At 38.3% G+C, this 20,380-nt stretch overlaps 1 protein-coding gene across 1 annotated transcript in view; it reads right to left on the bottom strand.

Annotated features, from left to right (window-relative positions):
• mrps5 (mitochondrial ribosomal protein S5) overlaps window positions 1–20,380 on the bottom strand; it is a 264,703-nt gene that overhangs the window by 111,713 nt on the left and 132,610 nt on the right. The gene's annotated exons all lie outside the window — the stretch shown is intronic.

The following is a 20,380-nucleotide window of genomic DNA, read 5'->3' as shown; positions in this document are numbered from 1 at the left end:
GTGATGTACATGTTGGTTGATTTACTATGTAGTGAAAAACAGCTAAAGAATGAACCAGTATTTATCTGTCCAACATGAGAGTTTATATATAGCTCAGGAAGATGAAGGATTAAAATGGATACAGTCAAGCATCACTCATGTGCTTTAAGTGTAAATGAAATACACTGTATACATTAGTTAACTATAATATGATTGTATAAATGATGTAAGTTTATTCCCGGGTACTAAACCTTACCTCTCTTTGAAAGGCATGTCATTTGATCAACACAAGTGTAATTTATAAATATCCGAAATCAGTAAAACAATTATTATATTGTCTACGTTACCCAAATCTTTCCTTTTCCGCCAGTGGTCCATGGTCTGCCTGATAAATGTTTAGGGCATTCTGCAGGGAGTAGGGGTTCTTCAGCCAAGCCTGGATGAAGAGTCATGCAGCGTGGCTCTTTAGGCAGCTCTCCACATCTACTCTGAACCTATAGGAATATGTGTAATAGGTGTTTTAGTGCTAGACATCTAGTATGCTGCTGCTTATGTATTCATTATTTGAATTATTATTGTGAAAAACAGTTTTCATTTACATACAGCATTCAGCTCCTTGCAGCAGACATGTTCAACCTCTGTGGGCATTGTTCTGCATTCTCCACATGTGCACCTGCACAAGTACATTTTTAATCACAGTGTGACAAATGTTAACCATTTCAGTTGTCAGTTCAGTATGAAGCCTGGTAAAGCAAAATGACCTAATCAGTTGAAGCATATTGTCTTATTCAGCCTGTGTGATGTAATGATGACATTCAGCAATCCACAAATTAATCAGAAGACACAAGTAAGTAACTGACTAAGTGAAACTGGCTAGTGTTATATTTTACTTTTTTGTAGTCTAATTAGTTACCTAATGCGTTTCCCCACATTTGTTGAATAATGTGATCTGAAAAAACGAGTAAACTGCCTCCTTTCAAAGCTGGACAAACTGAATTTACTTGGGTTTACCACCCACTACACTCTAAAACAAATACTAGTACTACCTTTATTAGGTATAAACAAAAGGAGTAATTAAATTAACGAAACAGTAATAAAAGTCAAGTGTTGTTTAATCTGTGAACAGACAAAACAATCACAATTCTTCATTACATGAAACCCTAAAGTTTTTGCTAGGCTATAATAGTCAGTGGGAGCGTAACTCGGTTGCTAGCTTGGCGGCTAACTCGGCTAACTGTAGACTCCCATAGTCAGTAATACATATTGCTAACTTGCATAAATAGGAGAAATACATTACCATTCTGTTGCAGACTGTGAGGCACGAGATTGTGCATGTTCATTGTCTGACTCCGAGTCAGTATCTGGCTCTGATGGCTCAAACATGTAGGGCTGGGTCACTGCAATGCTGTTGTTAGCGCTAGCGTCCATTGCTACTGTTGCTATGTTACACGGAGGCAGCCCCCTTCCGCTCGTGGGTGTGTTTCCAGCGCCTTCAGCAGACACGCCCCCAGCGTTTGGCAGCACAGAGAAGTGCTTGATTTTTCATGATTTTAAAAGATAATTTTACATACTTAGACAATTTTTCTAGCATTCAAATTTGGAAGGATGGTTAATAACACATCTGTCTGTGATGTGACTAACTCAGAACACAAATATATTTTCACTTTACACGGTCTTTAAACAGGCAAATCATTCCATTTCAGCAACACTGAAATCTAACAAAGTTTTATGACATCTTTCAGTAGCCCAGAGGGTATTTAAGGGTAATTACAGATTACTCACTACAGTAAACACCATTAAACACAACAGGGTTTACAGAGCTGTAAATTTGAATTCAGAGCAAACAATTGTGTCAAAGTGAACAAAAAAACAACCGTAAGTTAAGTCATGTCATGATGATGATGATAAATTCGGAGGAGCTGACAAATATTTTCCAGTTTGACGATAAAAAATCTATCAGAGTTTTTATGGACAAATCTGCACTACACTTCCCTTAAATCATTAGTTCTTTATTGTGAATCATGAGATATTAACAGCTATGCCCTCACTCGCCCTTTCTAGTTTATTTTTCTGTTGTTAAATGTAAATGTAAATCTATCATCAGGTATGCTTACGTTGCCTGAGGAGAGGTTTCATTAGAGCATATCGAGTGAGTCAGGAGGTTGAACAAATTGTTTACTGAGACCCAGTGTGAACCAACTCGTTCATGACGCCTTCCACGTGTAACGAATGACTAATACAGTTAATATTAGTCAAAAACAAATAGTTTCAGTTATCGGGAATAATTAAGTAATTACTGTGTGCACATATGATTTTTAGTCACCAAGCAAGATCATGCAATAATAATATTCTCAGAAATATGGACTGAGGTACAAAATGTGTCTTGTTAAGTAAATGAATATGTACTGAATTAAAAGTGCAAGTAAGTGTGTGAGTGCGTGTGTTTGTGTTTGACAGATACTGACAAAAATGGTCATTCACTGCTAATGGAAAGTCAATCGGTTCCCATGCAGTGAACCATGACACCCCTAATTACACCCCTACCCCCATTCACCACAATACAATACTGGCCACCTGGACTAATAGTGTGTGTGTGTACGTGTGTGAGCAAGTGTGTGTGTGTGTGTCCATCATAATATTGACTGGGTGTAATGTGAGAGGTCAGGACACAATAGCAGTGTGACTCTGAATACCTAACACCATGCTGAGAGAGGTCACAGCTATGTGACACACACACACACACACACACACACACACACACACACACACACAATGATGTTTCTGCTTCTGTATCAGCCTGGCTCTACACACACTGCAGCTAGATAGTTAGATAGTTTCTGGACTGTGAAAGATTCTTCTTCACATGTGACTCTGATTTTTTTTTGTCCCGATCTGGATCTCATGCATGCACATTAGAGATGTACGCCCATTACTCCCATTTTACATGGTTTTAACAATAAGAGGTTGATTATGAACAAATGCACAATTATTTGGTTTGTGCTGGACTTTCAGAAAGGCTGCCATAGACCATAGCCAAGACATCACATGCAAGCCTGAATGCAAAAAAGCATAATAAAGAAACAAAAGTACTCATTGAAGTATTACTCCTCATCAGTGTGTCAATATTATTACTTAAAGTTGAACAAACAGAGCACACCAAAAGGGGGAAAGAGCATATTTATTCTTTATTTGTTGTATTATAACTTGGTGGGGTTTTTTTTTACATGAGATAACATTCATTATACTCACATTTTGTCCCACAAATCCCAGACTGGACAAGACAATATTTTAAAGTAAAGTAAAGTAAATTTTGAAGTAAGTTCAAAAAGCGCTATAGCAGTTTTAAAATATTCCACCTCTCATTCTTTTGTTTCTGTCTTAATTAAGCGTAAAGGCTGCCAAAAATGTAAGGCAAGGTTTAACACATTTAATTTTCAACATTTAAATCCAAGTTAAAAACAGATCCAGTTTAAAGGACACTGAAACCAACAATGCTTTAGTTAATCTCTCAATGCTTTCCGACTATCCTAGACTGTGTGTGGCTCTCAGCCTCAAGCCCAATTATCCCATCTAAAGACATACATCTTTAAAAACAAGTCACAGAGTCAGGAACTTCTCAAACTGGGGGAAATTTCTACAGGGATAATTTTCAAACGCCCAATAATGTTTATGGTCTTTTTTTGTAAAAACCAAAGAAGAGAAAACCTGCAGATGTGAGAAACAAGCCAGACAACTTCTATCTCTTTAGCTTTCATTTTTCATTCACATTTCTGTCGATTTTAACATGCATAATCTATGAATGGATCTGTGTGACACTATGAATGTCTTCCAGGGGAAACAGCCTGAAAATGTGCACCATTATCACGACTTTTCTCTCTGTATGATGGCAGACTTTTTACTCTGCCTTCAAGCGTAGCCAATTGTATAAAACACTTTTTGACTAGCAATGGATCAAGCATCAACCGCTGTTTAGATTGATACATTGTTTTAGTATTTTTATGTGGTAAAATGTCACTAAAAACACACAAGAGAACAATATGATATGATATGATAATGTCGCACCATCCCTGGTCCTTCTTCACAGCACCCACTTTGGGACACTATGAATGTCTTGCAGACACCGATTACAATAAATTGCTGCACCTATGCCTGACGAGTACTGGGGGAATGGACTAGGACGTGCTGACAGGTAGAGTGTTGAACGTGGCGCTTGGTGCTGACAGTCTAGCCTAGCAGGGCACTCATTGCTGGGGGTGGGTGCTGTTTGCGTGTTGGTTAGGTGAGGATAAGTAGCTGGGTTGTAGGGCAACGTTCTTGAGGGGTCTTTGACTAAATTAGTTAAGGCGGGGAATTTAAATCGCCATGTGTAAAGCTGGAAGTATAATTGTTTTTTTAACCACATGTCAGTGTAGATAACCATCTGTGTCCTGAACAGAATTTTTCACATACTTGCCTTTCTACTTTGTGTGTTACCCGAGGACTCCACTAGAGGGCACAACAGAGATCTAAGGGTATAGACAGAAGTTCCAAATTTGCACCATGTGAACACTAAACATGGCGGCACTCAAGGAGGTTACCATTATTGCTATTATTATTATTATTATTACTATTCTGAGATCATGGTAGAAAAAGTTACAATGGCACCATCATACATAAGTCTCGTTTCCATTAAGAAGTTCTGAGAAAAATTTGGGAGGTGGGAACTTTACAAGAAAGTCGTCTCACTCTTTCTTCTCAGGCATTATGTATCCACTGCAGAGTAGGACCTTCATAGGACCCATCGGACTCTGGAAGTGACGTAATAATTCTGCAACAGTTTATAGGCACTTATTTTGGTGCTTTCTGTTGACGTTGCAACCCACATTTTTCAGGGCTGCATGCAGTACATACCCCGAAGCAGGGACTCGTTTTGCCCCTGTAAAAGTTCCAGGAGATTGTCCTTCAGGGGTGGTTCCTGATATGGAGACATGCGCCAATGATCTCGACCCCCGTAAAATGACCCAAAGTTCCTGCATTGGAAACGACCATAGAGCATGTAATGCCCCTAAATGTAGCACGTTGTGACAATGGTGACTATATTTCTCTCATGCTACCAACAAAATAAGTTGATGATGAGAAACACCAGCAGTGTTTTCAAATGTCTGCCAGGATGATTGACTTGCTCCGTCAAGTTGGCTCACTGCTGGTGTGCCCACTGACCCTTGACTCTGTAATTTACTCATACTGCCCCGACACTGCCCCTACAGGCCATGTGCACATTGCATCTTGTGGACGCCTACCGTTAATTTCTGAGGATGTGCACAACCAACACTTCAAAGGACGCAGGATATGCCAGGCAGCCATCATGCAAACACGTAGTATATCTCCAACCTAAAAGGTTCTCCTTGCACTGCACCACCATGTTTCTCCTAATTCTGATTCTGAAAAGGTCTGCACCAGTGGCTCAGATCCTGGAGGATGTTCTCTAACCGAAGAAAAGTGCCTTGTTTGTTTTGCCAATTAAAATATAGCCCGACAAATTGTTTAAGGGATTGTTTATTTATTATGTCGCCTGAGTCCTTAAAATACTGGTTTTGTTGCTGTGAAGTTTAATGATCGATGTTTGCAGTGCTGTAAGGGCATACATATAATGGCCTCAGGAGGCAACTGTGACACGATAAATTTTGGCTTGATGCCCAAACAGTTATCTGCCTACAAGGGCAGCATCTGAGAAATAAGATGCGTCTCTCTCTTGTCATCCTGTGTGTACCTTGTTAACTGCTGCATAACTTTATTATACTACAGGTTTATCTGTTTTAACAAGTTCTGCTACTGGTTGATGTTTAACCACAGAATCATTCTAGGCTATATCTACATACAAATATAAGTTTATTGCAATACCAGTCTTTAAACTTTTTAAACATTTGAGTGTTTTGGGGTGGAAACTGATTTACCCCCCCCCCCAAAAAAAGATGTGCATTATAAATTGTCAAAACATATGAGAAAAAATCCGTAGGGACCTCAAAAGTGTTATGATTGGATTTTTCCTTTAGAAATGATGGTTTATTTACACATTCAAAACTGTCTTCATTAAGCATGTGATGTAGCATGAGATTGTTAATACTCTATATCTTGTCATAGCAATAAAATACATTTCCGCACTGTTCTTTTTGCAATTCTAAAGTCTGTGAACTTTCACATTTAGATTCGATACCTGGAAAATATGAAATCAATGTTGTGTTGTGATCAAAGCAGATTTCGAACAGTCCATTAGGAGCTGACAGTTACAATCCTTAGCTGTATGACAGTGCCAACATTTTGAATACCCTTAAAATTTTCTGTTTCATTACAATGCTTTGTTTACTGACATTATACAATGGGCTCTCTACTCAGAAATGGGTGAGGCTTATTTGACTGCATGGCACAATGTCCGTTGGGACAATTTGAAATATGAAAGCCTGACTAATCTCTATGTTTGCCTTTTTCTTTGTCTCAATCTTTTTTTCCTATCTCCCCATCTCGCTCGTCTTTCGGTCTTTATCTTACAACTCTACCTGTGCTCCACTGACTTATTTCCATGTGGTACTGTCAATTGGGATGAACTGCTCTGACTAAACAGTGTGGATGAATGTGTGTGTGTGTGTACTGTGTGCTTGTCGATCAGCTCCAGCAGTTTGGTAGTACAGTTGTTCTCACCTTCCTGTGATCAAACAACAGTGACAGACACACTACTGTGCACACACTCACACCTTATGTGTGTGATAATTATACACTTAGTGTTGTCACATTTGGGCTGAAATCCATTCTTAGGGTCCTGATAAACTAACACCTAGCACTAGCTTAACACCTAAATAGCCTATTCAGTTGGTATCACAGCAAGATAACATACTAAGCTTCCCTGTTTTGCTAATTGATTGCATGTATGTGGAAAAATGTCAATGCAAACAAGATCAAATGTTATATCAGCTTAAAACCAACTTCAATTGCAGGCATTCAAAGAGGCCAGTGTGGGGTTTTTTTTAAGTTAAATAATTTCTTGAAGTAATTTCTTTCTCTAGCTTTACTGACCCCTACTGGCACTTACAACAGTGTCACTCTTTGGTACAAAACATTGATGTCTCAAAACCAATGTGACAATGACTTATTAATGCTAAAAGAATCTGTGCCTACTGGGCTTCTAGCTACACTGATGAATATGGATGAGTCAAAGCAGCAGGTCAGACTGACATTTTGAATAAAACATGTTTGCCAACTTTGTTCAAATAGTCTGAAAGTGCCAAAAAGTAGCCAAACCGGAACAATATATTTCTATATGGAGAACATGTCTGCTGTTGTCGTATAAGCATAGAATAGCTTTAAAATATTTTATAAGTAACTTATACTATATTTTATACAGTAGTTGAAACATCAGACTCACCACAAAGTCCACTTACTATCTGTTCTGGAGCTATCATATCTTCCTCAGTAGATGTATTTTGCTCAGTTGTCACTTTATATACCAAACTTAATCTGCTGATGTAGATGATGTGGAATCTTATAGTGAGATATTGTAGTTTTCATGTCAAGAATGAACTCTGAATCTCAACTTTTAAGCCAGCTGACATAACTAACCTGACACGCCAGATGGTTTGTTACACAGAACCATCTGAGAAGTCGTCCTTGAAAACTGGAAAAGGGCAGGCAAGTTTAAAATATATTTGGCAAGTGACTCTATGAGCCATCTGTCTTTTACTATGTATCACCTTCTTACCTTGCGAGACAGTCGGATTCGTGACACTGACTGGCCTGAACCATGCGTGAATGCAAATGCCTCGCAAGGTAATGACATAACATCAGCTTTTATATTCACATGGTAAACATGTTAGCAAGAGTTGCTTATTTACACCTTAGGAATGGGGCTTTCATTCATTTGGAGTCATGTTTTAGCTCTGTTTTTGGTTTCTAACAACTCCTGAGGGAGATATCTGGCTCTTTAGCTGCTAAATGCTCCATTTTTGTAAGGAAACTAGTCTCCTAGCTTGTCACTAAGTGTATCTTGTTTGCTATTTTAGAGCTAGAGTTTTTTGAGCTGAACACAACCCTATGAGAGCAGTAGAGTTGCAGCTGGACAGCTAAACAATGACATGAAACTCACTAAGATGCTCCATAAAGCTGAAAAGAGCTGCAGAGCAAGTGATAATTCTCTATAGATTATTCACTACAAGCAACACTCATACTACACATTGTAATTTTATAAATTGCTTAAAAATAGCAGCTTTGAAGTGGTAAAAAAATATCAGAACATCTACATGACAAACTTGCTGATGAAGATGGTATGATCCATCTCAGTTAGATAATTAAGTTTATGTTAAAGTAAAGTTTCCATATCAAAGATTATGTATTAAAACAGCATTTAGTTGTTTATTCTGCAGACAGTAGCAAGCACCTCTTAAAACTGACAATGTGTGGTGTGGGAAAGAAATACAATGAGCTCTGAGTTTGTCAAGTAGAAAGTCAATTTAGGTATTGGAAAAGAAAACTGTGGTTAGTGAGGTACTTGTACAGCTCAGTGTGAACAGAGGAAATGGAAAAATAGACATGGTTTCTCTAATAGATGGTCTCTACAGTGCTCGTGCTGTGTATGTGTGTGTGTGTGTGTGTGTTAGATTTAACTGCCACATGAGGTCAAAGCAAAGAATGGAAAAACACATCTAGACAGTTCACACACACCTTTGTGTCAACATTATCACATCTGACCCAATAGCTGGAAACAATCAACAAGTTAATGTGTTCGTATATATTTTTAACTTTTTTCTTTTTTTTTTTTTATATCTGTGGCAAGATTTTTCTTCGTCTTCAGTACAGAAATTTGGCCAGTAAATCTTTTATTTTGTGCAATTACTTTAGTTTCCAAAATATGCAACATTTTTTAGACCAGTTACACTGAGTCTGATTTGAATGTGGACACAAATACCACAATTTTCATTTTGCAACAAGGCAGAAAATAGACATATGCATGAAACACCATAGTACGGCAACATTAGCTGACAACAATGTGCTTCATAAATAGGAACTCAGAATTAGCAGAGGTCAAAAACTGCAAACGGACAGAAGCTACACAAATAACGATCAGCTAAAGTTGGCAAATTGTATTTTTACTTATCAGTTACTAATTGCATGGTAAGTAATGACTAGTTTGAGCTTTTTTACAGCTGAAAAATCACTTACCGGAGTAACTATCACCTGGGTTCACTCAGAGGCAATGGCTCATCAGTTTTAGAGATTGGGGTGCACCTCCTAGACCTGCTTTCAAGATCGCTTCTCAATTTCTTCATGGCGCGGCCTCTTTGTCAGGCATACAAAATGGTGTTGCCTTTTCAGTTAGCTTAGCAAGCTTAATAACAATCAATTTTCTTGCATATGTTTGACTTTATGAGACTGCTTCCACCCTCTGAGCTAATTTGTTCTTTCATTCATACTTTGCATTAATTCATCAAGTTTTCAAATGGGTGGCACTTGCCCAGAATTAAGCCTACCTGTCCCTAAACATATGGGGTAGGAAGGGTTTGACCTTCTCTGTCAAGCTTTCTTCATTCTTCAAACATCTACTTGAAGAGTGAAACACAGTGAATACCGTTGGGGAGAGACTGCCAGCAAGTGTGCGCCGTTGTGTCCATTTGAACAATTCATGGCTTCGATACAACAAACAAACAAACAAAGATGCAGAGTTCTCGAGAGATCGGGGAGTGGTATGAGAGATGCACCGCAGAGGAGGCTAAAAACATGCCTTCAAGTGTGGCCATTCAGAGGAGGTACAAAGATGTTTTTGCCTTTAGACGTGGTTGGACACATCATACAGAGTAGTTTGTTTCCAACACACTGAAACCATCAGCATGCTCTTGAGCAAAGTGACAGGAAACGAGGCAGTGCAAAAAAAAAAGAGAAAACAGACTCAGTCAATGAATGCTTTTGGTATACATTCAAATGCAAGTTTTGGTTAATATCTGATGTAGATGTGAAAACTAAGTTACACATCACTATTTACAAGGGCGTAAATGTCATTTGCGCAGGGAAAACAGGACATATCACCAGTTTACATACCAAAACAACAAATGACACGTGCAGGTTTTGACGGGTGACGATTTAAAAAACATGAAATAAACATGGCAAGCGTTCTGCTCTACATTTCATGTTGACATTAAACCCTTTCACTGCATATATCTAGTGTTGTGCAGCGCAGCAACCCCACCCCCCCACCCCCACCCCACACACACACACACACACACACACACACAGATACACACAAAAACAGATACACACTCAGCTAACCCATTTGAGAACAAATAAAACCCACCACATACTCCCTTAAAGAACCCAAAATGTGATATTTCAGAGGCAGGATGCAGATATTTAGATGAAAGAGGCAGAGACGGTAGAAAGTGTGCGCGGTGTTTCCCCCTGCAGACGGTTTTAGTCCCACTCAAGAGAAATCCACACAAAATTTTACTATATGAATACTATGATTACAACTAACCTCTTCTTATACTTTGTAGTCCAAATAGCTCATTATCAGGAGGAAAGAACTGCAGAAAAGTGCAGAAAGCGTCAATAATGCACCCAATAATGTTGAAGTGGGAGCCAAATTCGTGATTACAATTATTGCGCGATATGTGGATCAAATCTACCTCAAAAAGCATGTTTGAAGTTTAATTTTGTCAGTAAAGATAGCACATTAATGGCACACGTGAAAAACTATGAGATGAAAAAACAGACAGTATAAGAATGTGTTTAAAAAACAATGATGATTAAGAGTTTTCCCAATAAGATTACTGCAGTTTGGTTCATTAGGAGTGAAAATATAATCTCAACTAAGTACAGGAAGTGACCCCAAAATGCACAGGATTATGGGTAGAAGACAGGTAAAGCTCTATATGCTTATAAAAGATTTGCCTCCTTTTTCAAGCACTAATATGTAAAAATAAAAAAAAAGTGACCTAAAGTACCACACCGAGGTAAAATGGAAGTTGCACTACTAATAATTGTGTGTTTGATCTCATACAATGTGTATTTCGGGGCGTTCTTGTTTAGAGAGGCAAAATATGGGTATATGAATAACTTTAGACAAACAGTTGTTTTTTACCTGATTTATCACCTCAGACTGTAGAGAAGAAAACTCAGTCTCACGCATGGATGAAGGACAATATCCAGGGTCTAAAAACAAGGACAGAGAGAAAGAAAAGCAAATTAAAAGATGCATTACAAAGGCAGGGTACCGAATTCTTCCTCTCAACATCATAAAAGAAGACATAAACGTAGCGTTAATGTGTGGCTTCCTGCAGGTTTTTCTTTACCGACTTCAAACTTTATTGGTTCCTAGAGGGAAATTTAGTGTTACACAGACTGTGCAGCAGTCAAAACTCCAGGAAACAGATGAGAACTAGAGTAATTAAGTTAATTACTGGCTGGACACCAATCCACGTACCCTTAAAGCATTAAAGTGCCTAAAATGCCACCACTCCTCCACATCTAAATGATTCAGTTTTTACACAAATGCACAAATATCACGACTTCACCACCACAGACAGGGTTGTCATAGCTGCTGTGGCAGTGGGCCTGAATTAAATTGACCTTTTGCGTTGATTGACAGTTTGATTGTTATTTGACAGGAGACTTTTCGATACTACTCGATTTATTTCGGTCCATACCAAAAAAACAAATTGATTACCAATGCCCTAGTCTGTATGCATACTATATTATAAACATTACTTGGACTATATGCATCATCTGACTTGTTGTTTGTAAAAATAGAAAGGTTGTGCAAAAATAATGTAGCCTACAAAAGTAATGTAGGTAGATGCAGCTATAGTTATAAGGTATGTTGTATGAGTGAAGTAATGAGTAGGCTACAAAATAAATGAAATATGCAGTAGTAGAGAGAGAGAGATAGACATACATAGATAGATAGATAGATAGATAGATAGATAGATAGATAGATAGATAGATAGAGAAAGAGAGAGAGAGAGAGAGAGAGAGAGAGAGAGAGAGAGTCAAAAGACTAAACACACCTTACACTCACATGAATGATAGAATGTGCCGTGTGTCCAAATGTAGCTAACTATGATGTTTTGAAGCTTCCAGTTTGGCATTTTGACCGCAACCATCTTGGAATTTTTGATGAGAACTTGCTTGGTTAGCGCGGTGCATTTACATGTTTGTAGTTAACTTTGATATCCCAGCCGGAAGAAACTGTACTGTACTAGAAACTGATTTTTCCGTACAACCAAACGCTGAACAAGATTACGGCGACACCTGTAGGTCTGTACTGTACCATAAAGAAATGGACGTAACATCCGTGACTGCTGCTCGGAAGCCAATAGTTTCGAATCTAAGCAGCGCCATCTTGAAAATTTCAGGTGCATGTTGGGAAAAAAGAACACGGATTCTACTTATATGGGCATGAGGCGGCGACATGGGCGGAGCTAACGGCGGAGCAGGGAGGTTGCGATTGGTTGCGAGGGCTGGATTTCCAGGACATTGGTCGATCAACCTGTCAATCACGACGTAGCCACGCCCCAATGTATACCCTGCTTTATCGTCAAATATAAAATCAGGGAGGCCAAAATTTCACAAATGAACACCAGACTGCATCGAAGAAGGCTTTAAACTAGCGATTGAGACCATAAACACATTTTGAAAACGTTTACTGAGTGTATAAATCAAGTGAGAAATTGGTGAATTCTCCATTGACTTGTATAGAGACGGAAGTCCTTTTGAACAGAAAACGGTCGCCCCCTGGTGGCCTTTTTATAGAATGCAATGTAACTAGTGATTGACACCATAAACTAATTAGGAAACTGTTTAATGAGGTAATAAATGAAGTAAGGAAGAAGTAAGGTAATTTTCTCAAAGCCCCCTGCTGGCCATTAAAGAGAATGCAGGTTTAGGCCACCTCAGACACTGAAAAAAACTCTTGGTCCAAACAGTTGGTTGTAAACATTTGTTATGTATTTATTGGATGTATAATAACTTATACAATCCAATATACAATATACAGTCCAAACCTCCAACCAGCACTATACAGCATCCAGCTTCACTCAAATAGCCTGGCGTCAGTCCTCATTTAGCAGCATGTTATGCAAATCAGATGATAGTTGTGCTGTTTTATATCTGTAGCCTTATTAAATACAACACTAATTTAAAATATTGTGTTGATGCAAAAATCTTTCACCCCAATGGTAATTTGCAACAGACTTGGTAAATATCCTCCAGATTGTCCATCGGGCTGAGCCAAATTTACACAGATGTGTTTAGATTGCAGATTAGCAGAAGTGTTGTGAGCCTTTTCAGGTTTAAAACATGATGTGTAAGTATGAGGCCGTTTTGTGTGATAATTGTAGGAAGACGCACTGAACACAATCAAGTTTTTATTGCAGTGGTTGTCTTGTTATTTAATATTCAGATGTAGTTTACATTTTTTACTGGTAACAAACCTGTTAGATGCACACATGTCAACGGCACGTTCCATCATGTGCCATGTGCTCTGTCTGTGTGTGTGTCTGTGTGTGTGTGTGTGTGTGTGTGTGTGTGTGTGTGTGTGTGTGTGTGTGTGTGTGTGTGTGTGTGTGTGTGTGTGTGTGCGTGTGTGTGAAGTTTCCATAAAGAAGAGTGGGCTGACTCAAAATAAGAAGTTAGGGTTTCCTCTACAAGCCTGAGACATAGAAGATGAGTGGAAAACTGGTTTCACGCAAACATACACACACACACACACACACACATACATCTCACACAAAAAAAGAAACAAAGAATATACATCGAAAACAAGAAATGCAAAACATAGCAGCATGCATACAATGCCAACATACTGTACATGCACTGAGATGGACACGTGCATATTGTAAATCGTTACAGACAACATTACACCCACCAGCCCCTTCACAAACACACACACACATGCACACACACACCTTTGTACAGGGTGCGGCCCTCTTCGGCAGGGAACCATTCAACAACCAAAGCAAACTGGGTAACTACGCAGAAACACACAGGGGGGCTAAACACACAAACTGACCACCACTCGAGGCTAAAGGTTAAAGATTTCAAAGAAGCCCACTAAGCAGAATGTAGTGAATTTACTTTAGGTAGAAAGTCACAGGAGAATTATGGAAATATTTTAAATATACAACTGTATTTTTAATTATCTGTTTCAATTTTATGACCACCAGTGGGGAAATGTTGTCTTTTATGTGTGAAATGTCAGATAACAGGAGAAACAAATTGCATTATGGAGTAAATAACAAAACAACACATCTGACTTTACAACTGTTGAAAGCAATAGCTAAAACTGAGATCTGTACAGGTATGTACGGTACAGTACAAATGATGTATTCAAAAACAAATATAGTGAAAATAAGTTTACATAGCCATAAAGAAAATGAATATATTGTTCTTATGGATTTGACACTTTTCAGCAGCACATTTGATGCTGAGCTCAGTCCTTCTACAAGTTTTATAAATACTAACAACAGAAGGCATCATTGAATAAAAAGCATATGTCCATATTGTTTCCATGTGTGGGGATATTTGTTAGAAACATTAACAAATATGTATTTAGATTTAATTCAAGTGAATATTCCCATCAAGGGGGTATGTTGAAAGTTTTCGAGTTGAATTGCCATCACCATGTGAAGTAGTTTCTTATAGTTATAATCGAATCTCTTGTGGTGAACATAAAACAGCAGGTGAGAAAAGGCAACAGCCAAAGAAATCTGCCACAACAAAGCAGCATACCTTTAACTTTTCTTTTCTGTTTCTTTGTATGTTGTTCTTCTGCGTTGTTTCTTGCACACTGTGAGGTTTTAATATTTAAACAGAAATTCCCTTTCAGACTGTGGCTGTTTCAAAGAGTAGACCTGAACCTCCCCTCTCATCTTATCTCCTATATCTCTTTATCTTTTCTTTCTATTTTTTCTACTCAAATTTTTCCTTTTTCTATTTTTTTTTTTTTTTACATTAAAGCATCTTTGTGCATGCATATGTGTATGAGTGTGTGTGGGAGGAGAGGAGGTCGTGGGGGAACGACTGGAAAGGTTATGGTCTTAAAGGTGTGAAAAAGAGTGTTTGATTTTTTTTACCTTGCAAAGGTAAAGAAAACAAAAAGATGCAGTGACACCTTACAGCAAACATAAATCACAAATACGCAGGTACTGCATACAGTTCTTATACAGACAGGCACCCCAACACACACACACACACACACACACACACACACACACACACACACACACACACACACACACACACACACACACACACACACACACACACACACACACACACAACATACATAAAATGACTGCAGGAAAGCAAACACAAACACAAATACATCTAATCACACCTCTTCCCCACAAACGGTATGTTGCCTGCACATTCTGATTGAAGCTAAAGACACAGACACACTTCTAGGAATTAGTTAATGATCTGTTGAACTTGTGTATGTGTGATAACAGTACTCTAATTTGAATGTGAAGCTGTTCTGAGAATTTAGTCCCAATATTATGAGCGTCATATTTCGATTTTCACAGATTACTTCTGCACCACTTGTATATCAGACAATCCTTTGCGAAAAAATTCGTCGAGCAAAGTAGAAGCCAGTAATGTCACATTAAACTTAGCAATCTGTCAACCAATTTATCAGCAAATTAGCAGGTCTGTGTATGTGTGTGTGTGTGTGTGTGTGTGTGTGTCTGAATTGAAGCTCCAACTGTACTTTAGTTAGTTTATGTCACTTTACAGGAATGCAGAAGTGGAAGTGAGAAAGATCATATCTCTCTATAGTTTTCATAAAATGATGTGTTATTTATAAGGTATAGGGCGTAACTGAAGATGGATAAACACAGTTTGAATTTGAAAATGTGAAAACATTTCCACAACCACAACATAGTGGTTATGTGATGCATCAGTATTTTATTGCAACCTCTAATGAGTAAACTGAACTAATAGCGCCTCTCTAAGGTAGAGAAGTGTAACTTACTTGGTATATATATAACAATCACACTCCTCAGTGCACCTCATGTTTTGTAATATTTTAGTGAGTAGAATTCAATATGTTGTGTGTAACAGCATATTATTTGTAAAAAAAAAAAAGAAAAAAGACTGAGGCTGATTTGAACCTCACTGCCCTGGAGCTATATAGGACCACACTTTAGAGAGTCATTTGTATTCAAAACCACCACATCTCCTTTTCCTTGACCTTGTTTTCATGAAAATTATTCCAAGCCCAACCATGAATATCTGGTGTTTTCCGACATAACCAATGTGTGTTCACTTGGTGCCCTCACTTGGCCTATGTGTGCCACTCATGACTGTTTTTATTGAGACGCATGAGTACCGACTTAACCTAATTACAACGTCATATCTCCACATATGTTGTGAACCCAGCCACCCTACACTGGCCCCGCTGAGACGCCCATCTGTCTTCAATGCGAGAAAAATCTGATTTGTCTGCATGGGGACTGGTCACTTAATGCGTTCTGGCTTCAGTGGTCGACAAAGGTTGCTTTCAAATGTCAAGTGGAGCGGGGAGGCCATGTGACTGGAGGTGAAGACTGTTCTGCTACAGATGAGGACAGAGAGTTCAGTTTAGGATCAGACCTAAATGCCTCCACTGTTTATGTCTCAGCCATTGTCTTTAAAACCTGAACAGCTGCTTGGTCAGTCTGTAAGTGTGTGAGACTTGCCAGTCTGGTAAAGCTTGAACAGTCAACCTAATCACTTCTTAGTTTGTGTAAAACATGTTTTCCTCATTTTAAGAGCTAAGTAATGTATAGGTACAATTTTATACAACTAATGTAACAACTTTATACTTCTACTCCACTATATTTCAAGGGCAAATATGTTTACTGCCCTTAATTCATCTGGCAGCTATATTTAGTAGTTACTTTGCTTCTACTTACAAAATATACAATCAGCCTCTAAAATATGCCAAGATTAAACTTTCAAACTATATGTTACATGCCAAAAAAAGTAAACAGTAAAATATTGCTTGCATTTAATGTGCCTGTAATCATCCAGCAATGTAATATATATTATAAAACAATACTCTGAATGGGCCCATTCAGCATTGCTCTGATTGTTTTAAGTATATTTTGTTGATAATGCTTTTGTACTTTTACTTTTGAATGCACAACTTTTAACAGAGTGAATTTACACTGTGGTACTGCTACTACTGAATACTCATTCCACTACTGCAAATTTCAAAGAAATCACAATTAGAAGAAATAACTTGCAATAATATGAAGACAGATTTTAAAACATACTTTAGTGATTACCATAATCAAAAGCCTTGCAGGAGTGAGTAAAACTGTCACTGTCCCTAATATGAATTTCATGTTTGATTTGGGAATTAAAGGGTACGTATCATGGACATTTCCAGGTCTATATTTATGTTCTACTTGAATATGTATTCTGTGCTAATTCTCAACACATGACTTTGTAGAGAAGTAGATGGAAAGGTTTAAATTAGATCATATAAAAAGGGTCTTTCCCAATAAAAAAACAGATATTTGATTCATGTTTAAATATGAACATATTGCAGAACACGAGAAAAAGACGAGTTACTGCTGGTCAGATAAGGACAATCTCTTCTTTTCAGGTCAGAGATGTACACATACATGCACACAGTCACACCATAAAATCTTCTTCAGTCCCACTTAGATCCCAGTTAAATTTAGCACATCTAAATACCTGTTTCAAAAAGAATCTATCAAGATTTTTATTAATGTAAAACTGATATAGGGTGCTTAGCCACTAACACTCTCAATGGCTCGGAGTATGATCGTTAACATTGAACCTGCAGTGTAGTTTTAATGCATCAAATATTATTATACAGTACAATGAAGTAAGTACATCTTCCAACTTCAAAAGGGATGGATTTTTTTTAAAGAGTTTGTGATGAAAGAAGTGTTTTGAAAGAAGCCAGAAAACTCAATTAAGATATCAGCACTGTGCGTTTACTCTGCATCCTGAGACAAAAGCTTGAAACAGCATCTAATGCACGTTAAGTCTGTTAATGAGAGAAGAGATTTGAAGCTTTGGATTTAATAAACCCTGAGAATGGCTGAGAAATGCCAGAACATGACTGAATAATTATTGCATCACTTGCATCACCAGACAACCAACACCAGACAACATTCAATCACTCAACATTTTGCAGTTATAAAACATAATGGTGCACACATAACAGTTTTAATATAGCATGAAATTATAGTTGTTGCCCAGTCTGAGCTACTTCAACTTTCACCTGCTCTCTTATCCTTTTCAGGTCGACACAGAAAGCTTGAATTAACCGCTCTTTGTTTGATGTTGGAGAATAACACACTTTTGTCTACATAGCCCTGCTGAATCTACTACATCAGTCTAACTTTGCACCTTGAAAGGTTGTGTGAAGTTGTTTTGGTTGTTCATGAGTCTCTTGTTCCCTGATGGTAAAGACCAGAGCCAGGCATCAATCTCAGATGAATCTGATGCTCTGCAATCATCACTTTGCCCTGATTGTTCACAACGGCTATATTTGGGTAATTTGTGCTTTTTTAGGGCATTTTGTTAAAGGGAGGATAGTGTGAACCTACTGCATGTTAAGCCCTTGCAACGAGCATGCGCCACTGTGGTGGTGGTGTTAGGGAGTGTACTGCATATGCGTTGCTGTGTTGGGCATGCGTGTCGATTATGTACAGTATGTTTGTGTGTGTGTGGGGGGGGGGGGGGGAAACAAACAAACATGAAAGCATTAGCATGTCTGCACAGTCCTGTTACCTGTTTAATACAGGAGCCCTCATGTCTGCTGTCTCAGAGCTGCAGGCAGAGTTTACAGGTTTCTGTAACCCACTTATGGCGTGACTGTTTCTACCCATCAGACCAAAACCATGAGGGATCACTTCAAGCATGTAAACACAGGCTTTGCTATGATGTGATTGTCCTGAACTGTTATGTTCTGAAAACCACACAGAGATGTAGAACAGCAAGGGTCAGTTTATTCAGCGGGTGAAATACTAAAATGAAGAATAAGACACAAGTCAGAAAAAGAAATAAAGATTTATAACAAATAAGTCTCTATGACAAGTAAAACACAGATGTCATGAGGGAAAAAAAACAGTACCTGGCTGTGTGTGGAAGAGTGAACATGTGTCCTTTTCATCTGTGTTTCCTCAGGAGTATTTTATGTTTTGTCGTAGAGCGCTTCGTGTTCCCACAGAGAAGTGTTTGAGTGATGTGGTAATACACATGCATGCACACACACACGTACACACACACAGTGGCGTTATGCACCTGGCTGCAGCTTGAAAAAAAAACAGTTTATCAGTGAGTGGATCTAGTGTAAACCAACAACGCAGGTGTCTTGTGTGTGAGATCACTTTGCCTGTCTGACATCAGCAGTACCAGTTGACAGCAAAGCACAGTGTGATTATGAGAGCAGGGGCTGTAACTAAAGGCTAATACTGATGTTTTTAGCTCAACTCTGTAGTTAAAGTAGCAAAACAGAGATTCGTGATGTATTATGTGATATATAACTTAGCTTTGAAGTTGATACAGTTAACTTGCATGTGCTGCTCTTCTTTAAAAGTGTGAGGAAAGCTAATATTTAGTACTAAAGGCCAGTAATGAGGTGTTGGGCTGCAACAGCAAGTAAATGCTGAATATCTTAGAATTAAACTATTTGCTCCAATAAAATTAAATCAAAATTGTATCCCTGTATTATTACTAGGTTGCAAACTCTCTGAAGCAACATCTAAACATTAATAGGACAATGTATCACACACTTCACACACTTTGATAAGGCAAAGGGCAGATTGATACAATCTTACATGCTCTATGACAAAGTGCAGTCCAACCTTTCACATTTCCTCTGTGAACAAATGAAAATGACTGGCAGGTTTGGAGGAGAAACTGTGAAATAACTGTCAAAAGTTTTCTTTTTTCACTGACGGAAAATGTATAAATTCACATGTTTCAATGTGGTGGCCATGTATAAATGAATAAACTGCTCCAGCATCACATTCACTTTGACTAGCAGCCTACAACCTCAGATTGAACCTGAGGACGCTGGTGAGACTGCATACTTCAAATAGTTGCATTACAAAAAAAAAAGGCCCAACGGAAATCCTGGACAGTTGTTTCATGACATTCAAATTAATCTAAGTTTGACTAACAGGAAAACTATGACAGAAAAAAAGGGTTTTTTTCTGTGTGTGTGTGTGTGTTTGTGTGTGTGTGTGTGTGTGTGTGTGCGCGTGTGTGTGCATGTGTGTGTCTTATTACAGAAACAGGGGGAAGTCCTTTTCTTTTCTGTGTTCGGGGATGCCAACCTCAGAGGAAACCCCTCCTCCGCACGCCTCCCACGCATCCACCTACACAGTGGAAACTTCTGTCTGAAAAACACACAAACACG

Source organism: Scomber japonicus, chromosome 14, assembly GCF_027409825.1.
Source record: "Scomber japonicus isolate fScoJap1 chromosome 14, fScoJap1.pri, whole genome shotgun sequence".
Lineage (NCBI taxonomy): Eukaryota > Metazoa > Chordata > Actinopteri > Scombriformes > Scombridae > Scomber > Scomber japonicus.
Note: the sequence above shows the minus strand (reverse complement) of the source record. Positions and strands in the feature narration are given on the sequence as shown.